Source organism: Dama dama, chromosome 30 (genome assembly GCF_033118175.1).
Source record: "Dama dama isolate Ldn47 chromosome 30, ASM3311817v1, whole genome shotgun sequence".
Classification (NCBI taxonomy): Eukaryota; Metazoa; Chordata; class Mammalia; order Artiodactyla; family Cervidae; genus Dama; species Dama dama.
The window spans coordinates 76,218,727-76,235,095 of NC_083710.1; positions in this window are offsets into that span (position 1 = coordinate 76,218,727).

Sequence of the window (16,369 nt, forward strand, 5' to 3'; positions counted from 1 at the left end):
TGACTCCATGGACTGTAGCCCACCAGGCTCCTCTGTCCATGAGGATTCTCCAGGCAAGAATACTGGAGTGGGTAGCCGTTCCCTTCTCCAGCGGATCTTCCTGACCCAGGAATTGAACCAGGGTCTCCTGCATTGCAGATGGATTCTTTACCAGCTGAGCTGGTATATATTTATGGTCTTCTATCTTTCATTCTCTATTCCTTAATGAAACCTCGTTATTGTGAAAAATAGGCAATCAACCTTAGCTCCAAAGTGGGCTAAAGAACCATTGTTACCTTTTATAATGACTTCAACAGCTACTTCCCTAAATGTATCTTAGAAAACATGGAGTTAGACATTTTGTTTCTAAATATTGTTGATGGTGATCCAAACAATCTTCTACCCTTAAACTTCATCCTCTTGACTTTGCTTCTCGATAGAAATATAGCGTGCTCTGTTCTACATCTGCTGTGTATGCTGCGCACGAGAGGTAATTTGGAAAACTTTGCTCACTGCCAATACTTCAATTAGAATTTGTAAAATTCATTTAACACAATCTTTCTACTTTATTCATCCTGAATCAAAATCTTTATCAAAGATACAGGTTACTATTGAGATGTATGTTCAACATCAGGAACACTGATTCATATTCTCAAGAAAATGGACACACAAACTTAGATTTCCTCATTCACACAGTCATTGCTGACAATGCTGATTACTTTTCTCTTATTCTTATTTGAAAGCATAACAGTGAGGTGTTTGGAAAACTTTCTATGCCAATAAGCTCTTAAATGTCACAATAATTTCAAATTGAGTTAAAAAACTCAGAAGCCAAAGAGGAATGAAAATGGTCATATCGTGTTTTAAAACAATAAATTGATTTAAGCCTATACTGTCAATTTGAGACAAATCTTAGGCCAGATTAAGCCTCCTCTAAGAAAGAAAAAAATCTTTTTAAGCTGCCAGATTTTTTTTTTCCTTGATCTTTACATAACTTCATTGTCAAAGTCATACCTTCTTGTTGCTAACCCTCTTAGATGACCCAATATAGCTACAGATTTTTAGGAATGCATTTAGATTAATAATGATGACATCCTTAAAAGATTGATGTAAACCAGCATATCTTTGGACAAGAGGCATTTCCAGTTGTGAAAAATATAAGCCCCCTTCTACTATAGTTATAAGGAATCAATTTTAGGAGATTGCCATAGTTGTTCAGTCACTAAGTCATGTTCAACTCTTTGTGACCCCATGAACTGCAGCACAACAGGCTTCCCTGTCCACCATCTCCTGGAGTTTGCTCAAAGTCATGTCCTTTGTGTCGATGACACCATCCAACCATCTTATCCTCTGTCACCCCCTTCTCCTCCTGAACACGATCTTTCCCAGCACTAGATCTTTTCCAAGGAGTCAGATCCTCACATCGAGTGACCAGAGTATTGGAGCTTCTGCTTCAGATCGTAGAAACACTTGTATTTCAGTCCTCACTGTGGCCTGAAAGCTTCTTGACTCAATTTCAAAGCACTGCATTGTCTTTAGATGCAATATCCATTTTAGGCTGTGTCTCTTGTTTTGTCGTGTTTGGTTTTTCTTACCTGTGAATGGTGATGAAATGAGAGAATGTAGGCAAAGCGCCTGGTACAGTGCCTGGCAGAGAGCCGTGCACCTTGAAGGGTGGCAATCATTCCTATGAATACAGATTTCGATGCCAGGAGAGCTCACATCTCAGTGGTAGGAAGGTGACCGTTTCTTCTGCTCCATCTATTTGTTTCTAGCCCAGACATTAGTAGCTGCTACCTGGGATCCAAAACCAAATAGGAGGCCTCTGATCCCTTGTCGCATACCCTAGGTCATATTTATAACAAAGTGAAGGCTATTGTGTTCACTGGATTAAAGTTGATGCTTATCCTACAGGTTAGGATTCACTGCACATCATTAGCCAGGACCTTCTTTGTGTCAAAGTCAGTTTCTCACCACCGATGTGGACCTGTTCCTTCTGTCAATCACATATTGCATCTGCTGAAGTGGGGAGAAAAGGCCCCCTTTGGGCTTCATGTCGGGAAATAGAGCCCCACCAGACCTAGGATGTGTTTGTATGCTCCTACCATTACCATGCCATGCTCAGCTGTGTCTGACTCTTTGCAACCCTATTCACTGTAGGCCACCAGGCTCCTCTGTCCATGGGATCTTCCAGGCAGGAATATTGGAGTGGGTTGTCATTTCCTTCTCCAAGGGATCTGCCCAACCCAGGGATGGAACCTGTGTCTCCTGAGCTTCTTGCATTCCAGGCAGATTCTTTACCTGCTGAGCCGTTGGGAAAGCCTATTTGTATCCTGGGCAGTCAAAAATAGACAAAGTTTCCTCAAATATTCCTGGTTCTGAGCACTAGGAAAAACTTTGTGACAGACAGTTTAATTTACTGATTTGATTCACATTTGCATTTTACAAAGTGATTTCACATACATGATCATATTCATTCAAAAGATGGTACTCTGTAGTTCCCATTTTACAGAGTAACTGAGACTCACAGGAGAGCATATTTATAACTTTGTATGGTTGTCTATAGAATTTGGGGGGAAATGTCTAGGGTTTGTACCAGCCTAAAACCTGCATTGAAGTCCCAGCTCTGCCACTAATTTTTTGTGTGACATGCATGCACAAATAAGCTACTTAAATTCATTGTTTCCCTTTCTCACTGAGAAGATGATGATATTAGTTACATACCAAAATTTGTGGGAAGATCAAGAAAAAGAATCCTCTCTGTGTGTGTATGCTCAGTTGTGTCCAACCCTTTGCAGCCCCATAGACTGTAGCCCGCCAGACTCTTCTGTCCATGGAATTCTCCAGGCAAGAATACTGGAGTGGGTTGCCATTTCCTTCTCCAGGGGATCTTCTCAACCAAGGGATTGAACCAATGTCTCTTACATCTCCTGCATTGGCATGTGAGTTCTTTACCACTAGCGCCATCTGGGAAGCCCTATTGCATGAAATAGGCAAGTATATTTTTAAATGTGCCTGGAATTTGTTTTAATCAGGGATGGTAAGACACACAGACATGAAATGCCACTGAGGAGGAAGTTTTCATACTCACAGATCCCCAGAAGTAGGAGCCTGGTAACCCACACAGGGCCAGGCTAGGAAGCACTAGAGTCAGTCGAGAGGCTGAGGAGTGAGAGGAAAACATAGGCAGGAGCTTTTATTGAGTTTTCTGGTACCCGCCCTGGGTTGATCACAATGGATGAACATTGGCTTGACATATGAAAGCTTGATCAAGGAGATTACTGGAGTGTGGGCTTTGGGTTAGCTGCTTTGTCTCTGAAAGCGGCACGTGTATTTTATCTCTAAGAATCCACTGGCCTTGGTATCCCCCTCCCCTACCTGCCACAGCGATGCCCTGGATGCCAGAGCACCGAGAATGCAAAAAGCAAGAAAATACAGGAGCTTTCCTGATGGTCCAGTGGTTGAGATTCTGCCTTGCCATGCAGGGGATGTGGGTTTGAGCTCTGATAAACAGCTAAGCCTGCCTGCATGTTCCGGCCCTCGTGTGCCATAACTAGAGAGTCCGTGCATGGCAACAAATGACGCACTAAGATCTCATGTGCTGCAGCTAAGACCCAACACAGCCTAATAAATAATTTAAAAAAACAAGAAAATACAGTAAATACAGTACGGCTATGAAATCCTTTGGTGGTGTTTGCATAGATAGGTCAGGAAGGCAAGTGCTTTGCCATCCCCTCTCCCCTTTATGGCTTCTCATGCTTATCTGATTGTCAGTCTTTGTTTTCTTGTGGTGAATATTTAGTGTAGAAAAGGTTCAGGTGTATTTCTTGCCAGGTCCAGTGCTCCTCTGTTGCTCATTGCCCATCTGACCCCAAGTGTGGCCAGCTGGCGCCGGTGAGTCTCTTCTGCTCTGATTCCCTGACTCACCCACAGACTAATTCGCATCCTCAAGCGGATGAACTCAAAGGGCACCTGAGCAAAGAGCATGCTGGGACTGGTAGCTTTAGAACCCACCGCTGTTATGCATTTTTAGACACTTGCAGAGCACTTCAGAAAGCAGTAATGCTCTTGAATAAAGCCAGTGCTGGGGTCCAGCCTCAGCAGGATCCAGGGGTACCCTCAGGATGAAAGGCATCGGCGAGACAGAGACAGAGAGAGACCAGACTGGGGGTATGCAGCAGAGTCTGGCAAATCTTTATATTTTTTACCGTAGCTTTTATATTCTAAGTTAGTACATTTTTAAGGGGAAGATAGTTTAATATTACATCAGATTATCCTTCATGAAACCAGGGTGTTTTCTGCATACTTCTTTGTGAGAGTCTTGTACATTATCTTCTGGCCTTGGGTCCTATTGACATTTTATGACCTAGGTGAATGCAAAGCTGTTTTCCGTAATCTATTCTTTGTTGAACACAAGGGTCAGTCCTTTTGCAGAAGTTATCAGTTAAATTTATCTAAAAGGTTTACCACACAAAGACTCTGCAGCTCCAGTGAGGCAGCCCCTGTTTATCATTCCTAGTTAAAATTAACAATTCTAAACTCTTATTTTTCTAAATCTTTAACTATAACCACTTTTAGAGTAATATTTTTGTGTTCTCCAATAGGGCTTCCTCACCCCCGAAGGGCTCTGTTCTATTAGGGCCTTTTGTGTGATCAGGTTCTTTATGCTGTTTTTGATTAAGGTGTTGTGAGCAGTCATGTGCATTAGTATGCACTTGCCAAGCAGGCTAGAATGCCAGCAAAGGAGTCTAAATTGAAACACTCCTTTCATCCTGGATAATCTTATAGGATACCACCGTCCGGGGGACATATTGATTAAAGTTCTAAGTTGATTCTGTTTGGAAAGAGATCGGGGAAGGCCTCTACCTGTGTCACAGAAAAGGGAGTAGTCTAATACAGCAAGCATCAGAAAGACAGAGATCATCTTTAAGGTGAGCGCCAGGGCAGCTTTTCGAAATCCCTGAGGTCCTGATCTGCCTTGCTTGTCAGGTCTTCTCCTCATGACCTTGTCATGGGTGGGATCTCGTGTGCTGGCTCCGGGCAAGCCAGGATAATTGAGCAGATTTCCAGGAGACAGCTGGTCTACAATTAACCTTGGACCAAATTTTTTTACACAATTCAGGAAAAAACTGATGACCAAAATTAACAGTTTGGCAAATGGCCATGGCATCATATTACAACTACAAAAGGAATCCTCTGAGTAGTTAATTTGCTTATTCGCTAATGAGCTCCTTCCCATTCATTAGATTCCCAAGGCAGCATATGGAGACAAAGTGAGGACAGGACACAGGCCTATCCCCTGCGGATATACTGCTTAGAGATGATCATTTAGCAAGCGATTAGCCCAGGACGGTAAGTGCTGTCTGGGGTTAAGTTCAGGGCATAGGCAGACTTCCCAGAAAAGCTATTGCTTGAACTGACTTGAAAGATGGTTAGAAGTTGGCCCAGGGAAAGGAAGGGAGGGCATTTCAGGTCAGGGGAATTATCCAGCTCTACAATTTATTAACTGTGTGACTCCAGGCAAAAATGCTTAAAGTGTGAACTCCCCTGTCTGTAAAATGGAAGTAATATTATTACTACTATTTAATTAATTAAATATAATTAATATTATTATTAATTAGTAATATTATCTACTTTAGAGGGCCATGGTGAGGAGGAAGTGAATTGATTTGTGCAGAGAACTCAGAGCAGGGCCTGAAGCATCTACAAGCAAAGACCTCAAGGCAGGAGGAGCCAAATGCATCAGGAACCATCAAGCACATGGGAAAGGCTGACACGTGGACGTGCAGGAGAAGGTTCAGATGGGGTGCAGGTGCAGAGAGAAGGGAACTTGTGAAGAGACCTTTAAGCTTCATTAGGGGATTTAAACTTTGTCTTAGAGGAGCTGGAAAACCATTGAAACATTCTGAGCAGAGAATTTCTGAAGGGACTTGCACTTCAGAAAGATCCTGCAATATTTCATGTGAGAACCTGAACCAAGAGGGCAGCATTGGGAACCAACAAGTAGGGTGCTTAGAGGTAGAGCTCATAAGACCAACTAACTTGGTGACTCATGAGGGATGACGAGGTCATGGATACGCTGAGGTTCCTGCCCAGAGGCTTGTTGGCAGCCGAAGAAGAAGCTGGCTACAGAGCAGGTCCCAAACTAAGTTCCATCCCTTCTCCCAGAACAGTGTTTTCCAGTACATACCAAGATCTCAAGCAATCAGATCCTCAACTTAGTGTCTGGCTTTAAACATCAATTGGATATAATGAAAGATAATAGTTGACTGAACTGAATTTTAAAAAATTGTGCTTTTTAGATGTTTAATAAAGAACAACAGAAAAAGGTGGCAGCCATAAGGATTAATGCAATCTGAAGTGCCATTAATAGTATAAGAATGTTCAAGTTAGAAGACATATTCTCCCCATATGCTCCCCATATTCTGCAGTCAAATTGCATAGGGCTGACTTGGGCACCATACTTTAAGGAACACAAATACAAACCATATCCATTGATTTGAGAGGAGGGTAACTAGGAGGATGGAAGATCTTGAAATGAATTCACATGAGCAATTGTTTCACCTGGAAAAAGGAAAAAAAATATATGCTGGGTGCAGGAGGGACTGAGGAATGGGAAGAAGATGAGTAGGACCGATGGGTAGATGATACTAGGGAATCAGACTCACAGGAGCTATGGAGAAATTTCTGAGTTGCCCAGTGATGGAACAGGCTGTCCCACAAAGAACTGGTTAGAAGTATCCAGAGACTGCTATTGGTCCTCTGTTAAAAGGTGGTAGAAATAATTCCTGCACTGGCTGGAAATACAGACTGTGTGCATCCTCAGTCACTCAGTCATGTGCAGCTCTTTGTGACCCTATGGACTGTAGCCCGCAAGACTCCTCTGTCCATGGGATTTTTCAGGCAAGAATACTAGAGTGGGTTGCCATCTCCTCCTCCAGGGGATCTTCCCAACCCAGGGATTGAACCTGGGTTTCCTGCATTGCCAGGTGGATTCTTTACCACTGAGCCACTTAGGAAGCCCAGAAAGACAGACTAGGTAATCCCTCAAGTCAATTCCAGTTTGAGATCTGAGATTCTGTGACATCTAAGTAGAAAGAGAATATTTAAACATCAGTATTTCTGATTTGCATATTGACTTATTTTTGGACAACTCATGAGCTCCATGCTGATTACTTTGGAACAAAATAATAAAAAGACCTGTCTGCCTTGGAAATTGTTCACAGTCCAGAAGGGAACATGAATTAAGGTAGTAAATGTTATAGTAATGTTATTATATTTAAATCAATATATTAAGGTATGTTAGAATTGATATAATAATCATGCAATTCTCTATCTTGAACTGAGAACTTCCAAGGTCCTAAGCAAGCCCTAGGGGTGTGCCCCCTAACCCTTGCAGAGAAAGGAAGGACTCTTGCTAAATCCAGGCATAGAGTAAGACCTAGTGGCTGGGGGGAGGGGCAGAAATAAGAGCACAAGTCTTGCCTTTAACTGGATTTCTTTGAATCAATATTTTTGCTTTATATGAACCAAACATAGTCCATGACTATAACAGCCAAAACAGTCACCTTGTTGGGAGACGCATTTTCTGCAGAACGCAAATGTGACTCTCAGTCAGCGCAGGAAAATGAAGGCTATTTTCTCCCTGTCTGACCACAGGAGATGCTCTCATTCATTTACCAACAAACCTCCAGCCAGTCATGTCTGGGGATTTTCACCTGCTCTGTAGGACTCTTACAAATGTCCCCAGGGAAGCTGAGTCTCTACGGCGGGCGTCAGGACCCTTCCTCAGTCCTGCACCCTCAATATGTGCTCTTTCCACTATGATCAGCCTTCCACTTTCTGGAACAAAACAATAAAACCTCTATCCTGTTGAAACCTGGACCTCAGACCTCACATTTTGCTCTGCCAGCTGATGTCTGGGCTCCAGACAGTACATCTGACTCATGACTGTCCTACCCACAAATTGCAAGCTGCCAGGCCACTCAGTCCTGACCCAATGCAAGCTCTCAACTCTGAGCTCCAGTCCCAGTTGGCTGGACTGCCTGCTGGTTTGCCCAGCGGATTCTCCTGCCCCAGGTTCTATTTCCTTACCAGAACAGGCTTCTCTCCTACCCTCTACCTTGGGAAGGACTATTCTCCAAAATGTGAGAATGTGGGTGGGAAGGAGTAAAGCAGGAATCACTTCCACGGTCCAGTTAACAAAGGGAATGCAGTGGGTGATGGTCTTGGTAGGAGATGGAGCCACAAAGAGAAGCCAACAGATGCTATTTAGAGAATTATCTAGAATTGATTTATGTCATCTGGGAAAATACCCATGTTATCCTAACTCATGGCATCTGGTCCCATCACTTCATGGCAAATACATGGGGAAACAATGGAAAAAGTGACAGATTTTATTTTGGGGGGCTCCAAAATCACTGCAGATGGTGACTGCAGCCACGAAATTAAAAGATGCTTGCTTCTTGAAAGAAAAGCTGTGACCAACCTAGACAGTATATTAGAAAGCAGAGACATTGCTTTACCAACAAAGGTCCGTCTAGTCAAAGCTATGGTTTTTCCAGTAGTTATGTATGGATGTGAGAGTTGGACTACAAAAAAAGCTGAGCACTGAAGAATGGATGCTTTTGTGTGTTTTTTTGGTTTTTTGTTTTTCATGGATGCTTTTGAACTGTGGTGTTGGAGAAAACTCTTGAGAGTCGCTTGGACTGCAAAGAGATCCAACCAGTCCATCCTAAAGGAGATCAGTCCTGGGTGTTCACTGGAAGGATTGATGTTGAAGCTGAAACTCCAATACTTTGGCCACCTCGTGAGAAGAACTGACTCATTGGAAGACGCTGATGCTGGGAAAGATTGAAGGCAGGAGAAGAAGGGGATGACAGAGGATGAGGTGGTTGGATGGCATCACCAACTCAATGGACATGAGTTTGAGTAAGCTCCATGAGTTGGTGATGGACAGGGAAGCCTGGCATGCTGCAGTCCATGGGGTCACAAAGAGTTAGACATGACTGAGCAACTGAGCTGAACTGAACTATCCTAACTCCCTCTATTCCAGATTCAAGTCAGTACTGGAAGGGTTAGGAGACCACAGCGCCCTCCCCAGGGAACTTCTATTCCAATGCTGTCCTGTAAGGGCACCCAAAGGTTCTTAGGGAGCAGTAACTACCCTCTGCTTTATAGGGCTCTTTCTGCTTCTGCTTCCTGCTCCTTCATTAGTCTCTCAGGAGTGCTAGGGGTGGGGAGACTGTCATTGCCCAGGGTGGTGAGCCATCCAGCCTGTGCTCCAGTTACTCTAGAATCATAAGACAGACTCACACCAGAGTGCTCACACTATGTGGGCACAGGCATGCCCACAGACACAGCTGGTTCCACAGCTAACTACATGTCCATACAAACTCTCACCATGCAAACACTTCTACACATCACACACACACACACACACACACACACGCAACTCACCATGTAGCATCTCACCCATATCCCACACCACAGTCATCAGAGTCAAAAGACAGACTTAGAGACCAAGATTTTCACAGACAGAAATGTGGAACCAATGAATAAAAATGACTGATCACCATACATCCAGGCCATAGTAACAAATAATTCACATAGATCTGGGGTCAGCACAGAAAAGCCATATTCCTGCCTCATCCTCAGATGCCTTCCTAGGCCTGGGCAGTGCCTAGAAATAACCTTCTATAACATCACCATCATCTTTTACCAGGTCCTACTTTAAATCATTTGATCTCCTTCCAGGCCTTCCAGCTTCCTAAGTATTCCCTTGGGGGAATTTGGTGTCTGGCAGATTGTAAGTACACCATGACCACCAGTTTCCTTCCTTCTTCCTTCCAGAGAGCAGAACCTGAAACCTGACTTCCTGTTCAAATCCTACGTTTACCATTATCAGCTGTGTGACTTTGGTCTAGTTACTTAACCTCTCTGTGTTTCAGTTTCTTTCCCCGTAAAATGAGGATGATAATATCTCCCTTATGAAAAAAATTAAATGAGCCAACAAATGAGTTCACTATTATTGTGGTGGTTGTTTTCTCAAACCAACAAATTAAGCCTTCAAGACTATTTTGAATCCTGATTTGGTCATCTCCCTGTTTAGTATCAGGCTTCCCTGGTGGCTCAGCTGGTAGAGAATCTGCCTGCAGTGCAGAAGACCTGGGTTCGATCCCTGGGTTGGGAAGATCCCTTGGAGACAGAAACAGCTACCCACTCCAGCATTCTGGCCTGGAGAATTCCATGGACTGTATAGTCCATGGGGGTCCCAAAGAGTCGGACACGACTGAGCGACTTTCACTTTCACTGTTTAATATTATATAAAAGCCTCCTGCATACGCCCTGTGGTCTCTGTGGAGCTCCTCCTCTAGAGGTAAAGACACCTTCCACCCAGTTCCACACTCACCCCTGATTTCCAAATCCAAGAGGATGCAGCATACTTTCTCCTCCTCGTTTTTCCCAAACTGCTGATCGCACACCTTAGTGGTGGTGGTTTAGTCGCTAAGTCATGTCCGACTCTTGTGACCCCATGGACTGTAGCCCACCAGGGTCCTCTGAGCCCCCACCTTGTCAAATGCCAAACCCTGCAGAATCTGCCTGCCGCCCTCCCGTTGCCCCTGCAGGAAGGTCTGCTTGTCTGGGGCTCAGCCTGTGATTCACCTGAGCTCAGCCTCCCCGCTCGCCCGCTGCACTAGATTGAGAAAGACTTTCTGCTCTTCGACTTGCCATCCGGTGCTGCCAGTTCATGCTTGCAAAACAGAGCTTCTTCCAGTTTAATTCTGAGAGCTTCTTGCCTTACTAAGAGCTCTAAAACCACCTCTTTAGTTATCTATTCTAGAATCGATCTGGGGTTTGCTATCAAGCACACCAATGGCCATTTCTGAAATGTACCCTTTTGAAATTTGGGGCATTTCTTTGACCTTTGCCCTTCTCCCTGGCCATTGCCTTCATTCTAAGATCATACCTGATCCTTTCATCCAGATATTAATGTTATGAAAAATCTCAGGCACCATTCACAATGTTTCCTTAAGGCCATAGAAAACAGCTTGTATTTGAAAGGCATAGCTGAGAAATCAGAAAGTGATTTTATATTAAAAAAAAAAAAAACAGCTCTGATTATTCTGATTATTCGAGCATACTCTCTGAGAACTTTCTATCCTCTGAGTGGTTGTGGGCTGAGTCCTTCTCTTGGTAATTAGTGACTCTGAGATATGGATGTGGCTGTTGGTCTTAACCACAAATCATCCAGCCATGTGTGAACACCGTCAGCAGAAAAAAGAGCTTCCCAGCTCCTCATCTGCTGAATTCTGAAGAGGGGCTGGACTGTGGGGCCCTTTCTGTGAGGGTTACTTTCTGCAGGTTACAAGCAACTGGGTAAAAAGTGCAGGGTAAACATAAATGCCTTTAACTGCAAGCAGACCAAATAACAAGCCGTCACCTCCTCGAGATAGCCCGGTACCACTCGGGTTAACTGTGTTACAAAACATGTTTGAGGACGATTTCTCTAGAAACGGTGGTTCTTTCACAGGTCTTACTTTAACTCAAATGGTTGAGATGAGGAGGGGAAATCAGTAAGCTGTTTCCCTCCTGAATTTTTTCTTGTCAGGATTTTCTCCTCATTACTCTGTTGCCTGGCCACATACCACCCCCACAACTGAACTGTGCTTTCTTAGCTTCTGAAAAAACATTTATAGCTATCTTTAGTAACTTAATTGAGAGGTCTTCTCTTCCTATTTACAAATCTTGATTCTTCCCTTAATCAGCATGCAATTTTTTTTTATTTTTTAATCTTTATCTTATACTTTTTCTCTTATGTGTAACAGTTATATTCTACACTACACCAGCCTATGGGAACAAATGCTAAATCTTCACATTTCTGCCCCCAGTTCAAATGGAATCCAGGCAAAACTCCAGACTTTTCCAGGGACTGCTGCCCTAAATATCTCCGAGCTCCCTGGTAATGCCTACGATGATCTCGTCTCCTGCTTGCTCTTGTCTCGGGGGAGAACGTGGATTCTCCTCAGCAGGGCTCAAGTCCCATGACCACCACCACTGCTCCACCTCAGACGCCATCAGCCTTTCCTCTACGTGAACACACTGTTTTCGATGCAACAAGGCTTCTAGAAAAGACCCCTAGGCATATGTCTTCCAATGACATCACTGCACACAAGCTCCTCCCACCTAGAAATCCAGTGCCCGCATTTCTCATCAAGGTCACATTCCACCACTGCTGGCCTCTGTGTCCACCTGGCTCCTTCCCCCTCCTTCCCGATGTCAACTGCAGAGAGGCTTGTCCCAGGGCCCCAAGACGGTGACACTTTCAGCTCACCTATGGGCAGGTGTTTCCCACAGATACACCACAGTCAGGATGGCCAAGGCAGGACAGGTTTTAGCGTTGGTGCCACATGGGACCAAGACCTGGCCCTCCTCTCCAATGATGTAAAGAAGGCTGGTGCTGAGCCCACACCACTGTTCAGGCTCTTCCCCCTCTCTCCCCGCCCTTTTTTGGGGTTGATGACCAGGTGGGAAGCAAAGTATTGTCCTTTCTACACTCTGGCCTCATCTTAGCGGCTCAGGGGAGATGATAGCAGAGTGGGTGGTGTGTGAGAGGAGGGAAGGATGGGAGGGGGCCTGAAAATGATGTCAGGGTCCTAGTGCACTTCAGAAAGCTTGACCCCCATGAAAATTTGTCAACATGAATAGATATTGAGGACACACTCCATAGGACATGTCATAGTTACATGTAATGCAAAAGGACATTTGGGGACCTAATTCCATTCCCCCACATCACAATAAAGTTTGAATTCCAAGCCTTTAAGTCCAGTTGAAGAAAAACTGCCCCTTTACAGAAATCCCTAGCTGGTGGACTTTTTCCTGCCAGTGGGACTAGGCCATTCTCTCTCCAGGTTGTTCTGTGCTGACCAGTCCCTGGAGCCACAGAAGGAGATGAACATTCCTGTTTCTAGAGGCGTTGATAGTTCCTGAGCTCACCGTGTCTTCTCAAACAATGTTTTGTGGTTCTCAGAGGCTGAATCTCATCCTGGGTTCCAGAAAACACAGCACACTGACAACCTCAGGCAGGCAGCAACACCCTTGTGACTGGTCCCTTCTTCCCCCAGGGACCAGTGGGACAAGCAAAGCCAAGGGCCTCCCAAAAAATGGTTCCCCTGAGTTTTTCTGCCTCTAGCCCCCACTGGTCATTGCCTCCATGAAGCCCATGACAGTGTTCCCATCTCCCAGGGTTTCCACAGCCTCATGCAATTCTCTTATGACAATTATTACCATCCATCATGTTTTTTGGTTTTGAACAATGGTGTGTTGGTAAATGTTAACAACCAGTGCCCCAAAAAAGTACAGATAAAGTATAAATAAAGATGTAAAGAGATATGTATGTATATATGCACAGGTAAATACATATGTATGTTTATGATAGATTTTACTGATGTAGGGCTTCCCAGGTGGCTCAGCGATAAAGAATCTGTCTGCCAATGCAGGAAAAACAGAAGATGGAGGTTTGATCCCTGGGTTGGGAAGATCCCCTGGAGGAGGAAATGGCAACTCACTCCAGTGTTCTTGCCTGGAAAATCCCATGGACAGAGGAGCATGACAGGCCACAGTCCATGGGGTCACAAAGAGTCGGACACAAATGATATACTGATATAAGGAATACATAGCACACAATTTATAAATATAAATAAGATGCACAGTAGTGGGTTTTTTTGACAATTTTTAAAATATTTACTTATTTTACTTTTTGGCTGCACCACACAAGACATGGGATCTTAGTTCCCTGACCAACGATCAAACCCAGGTCTCCTGCAGTGGAAGTGCAGAGTCTTAACCACTGACCATGAGGGAAGTCCCTAGATGCATAATATTCTTTATCATAAACTACATGTAATCTTCAGCAAATTGGACCCAGAATCTCCCAGTGAGTTGAAAATTAATCCAGTGAAATGTTCCATTTGTTTTGGATGAGGGAATTCTATCCCAGATAGGTCACACTCTCTCACTAACCTCGGGTCTGGTTGAAAGAAGATTGCTGTAATCCAAAACATCCTGCGATTTTAATTTAATTACAGAACACATTTTGCAAGTTAAGTTGGACTTCAGGATGACTTAGCAGAAAGACTCTGCTTTGACAAGAAAACAGGTGCCATCTAGAGCAATAAAAACGACTGCACCAGGCCAAGCAGTTAGAAACAAGTGAAAAAAATAAAAACAAAACTGGGATGGCGTTAACATGACATTAGGGGCAATAAATTTCTGTGTCATTTAAGGTTAAATTTTAATTTCACATTCTATAAGTATAAAATACATTTGTTATTTTCACTCCAAGTAGACAATCTAGTTGTCTTTACTCTCTTTACGTCTCGAAACACAACTTATTTTTAGGTTCTGCCAACTCTTCTTTCTGATCTTTTACATCTGTCTGGAAAGATCGCAAGCCTTTTCCAACCTCTGCTCTCCTCCTGACCCACTTTTCTCTAAGGAACTCCAAGGAGCAAAGGGAAACCTCTGCTCAGGAATATTTGAATATTCATCCACTCACCCATCCATCCATCCATCCATCCATCTATCCATCCATCTATCTATCCATCCATCCATCTATCCATCCATCCATCCATCTATCCATCCATCCATCCACCCATTCACCTATCCATTCAATATCTTCTATGTGTAAGGCATTTTGCTTGGTCATGAGGTCAGATCAAAGAAAACCAAGCTCTTTCTATTCTTCAAGAGAGATTTAAACTTGAAGGGAAGACTGAAGCAAAGCGGGAACAAGAGAAAGATGGAGCTGATACACATAAATGTAAGATATGAATTTACCAGGTCATAAGTAGATCCTGAATGGAACTCATCATATTCCCCTACAGACCACTTCTTTTTCCAGCCTTCCTCATGTGGTCATGGTCCTCATGTGGTCATGGTCCACAGAGGACAGCTGCTCCTCTGTCTTCAGGTAGCATTTCACAATACCCTTCACCTGTCCACCTCTGTTGTTGTCAGTTATGCATTTGCCCACTTCTTGAGGAGGTCTGTACCTTAAACCTGGCAGATTTGATTCCTAGTCACATCCTCATCCCTGGAGATGACTCGTTTCCACAGGGAAGGACACTTCTCAAGACCATTATTTATGCAAAAAGCCACTTTACTTTTTTCCTTCCCCATTCATCCCCATTGATAACCATTCACTCCCATCTCTAAATTATTTGGCTTTTCTTGTCATAGGATTAACTCCCTAGAATTCTGCCTGAGTGCTCCTTCCACTCTCTCACGCTGCGCCGCAGTTTAAATCAAAGCCAACTATTCCTCCTACAGTGCAAATGCTTGAATTCTCTGTTCTTCTGTGAGACATAGAACAACAGAACCTGCTCTATATAAAGCAATTTCCATGTAGTACTTAATGCTTTCACTAGGTACACCTTTTTTTCCTCCACATTTTTATAAAATATTTGCAAGCATTTTCCCACAGTCCATAATACACACAGGGAACATTACCCAAGCCTAGGATTTGTTGTGATCTGGGGGAAGGAAGCAAGGGATGGGGATGAAGAGGGAATGGGGAGATGTTAATAAAATGATCGTCACTGAAGGGAGAAGCTGTGAAAGATGCTGAAAGGGTGAGAGAAGCTACAGAATATCACTTCAGTGAAACGTTGGATTATGATCGTTTGCAGGGTTGTTTTATCCTGCAGAGGTGAGCGCCTTGGTCTTTCAATTAGCTTATTTTACAGCTCTGTTAAGGCAGAAGTTAACTTGTAGAAAATGAATGGTGATACAAATGATTGCTGCTCACAGCAGTGCAAACGATCCTGCTCACGGCGATAGCGAGTGAGCGAGTTTGTCAAGGACAGACTATAAAAACTAATTGTAAAAAAAAAAAAAACTAATTGTATTATCTTACTGATTCCATCATGAATTAATAATTGTTCATCTTAAAATCTCATGGATTAATAATGACCATTTATTATTTGCATGAAAGTCATGATTTTACTTTTTTATTTTTTCACTTAAATGTTTTTTTAATTAATTTTTATTGGAGTACGGTTGCTTTACAGTGTCGTGTTAGTTTCTCTGTCAGTTCAGTCGCTCACTCACGTCCAACTGTTTGCGACCCCATGGACTGCAGCACGCCAGGCTTCCCTGTCCATCACCAACTCCTGGAGTTTGCTCAAACTCACGTCCATGGAGTCAGTGATGCCATCCAAGCATCTCATCCTCTGCCGTCCGCTTCCCCTCCTGCCCAGTTAGTTTCTACTGAGCAGCAAAATGAATCAACCACACATATACATATATCCTCTCCCTTCTGGACTTCCTTCCCATGAAGGTCACCACCGTGCATTAGGTAGAGGTCCCGGTGCTCTAGAGTATGCTCTCA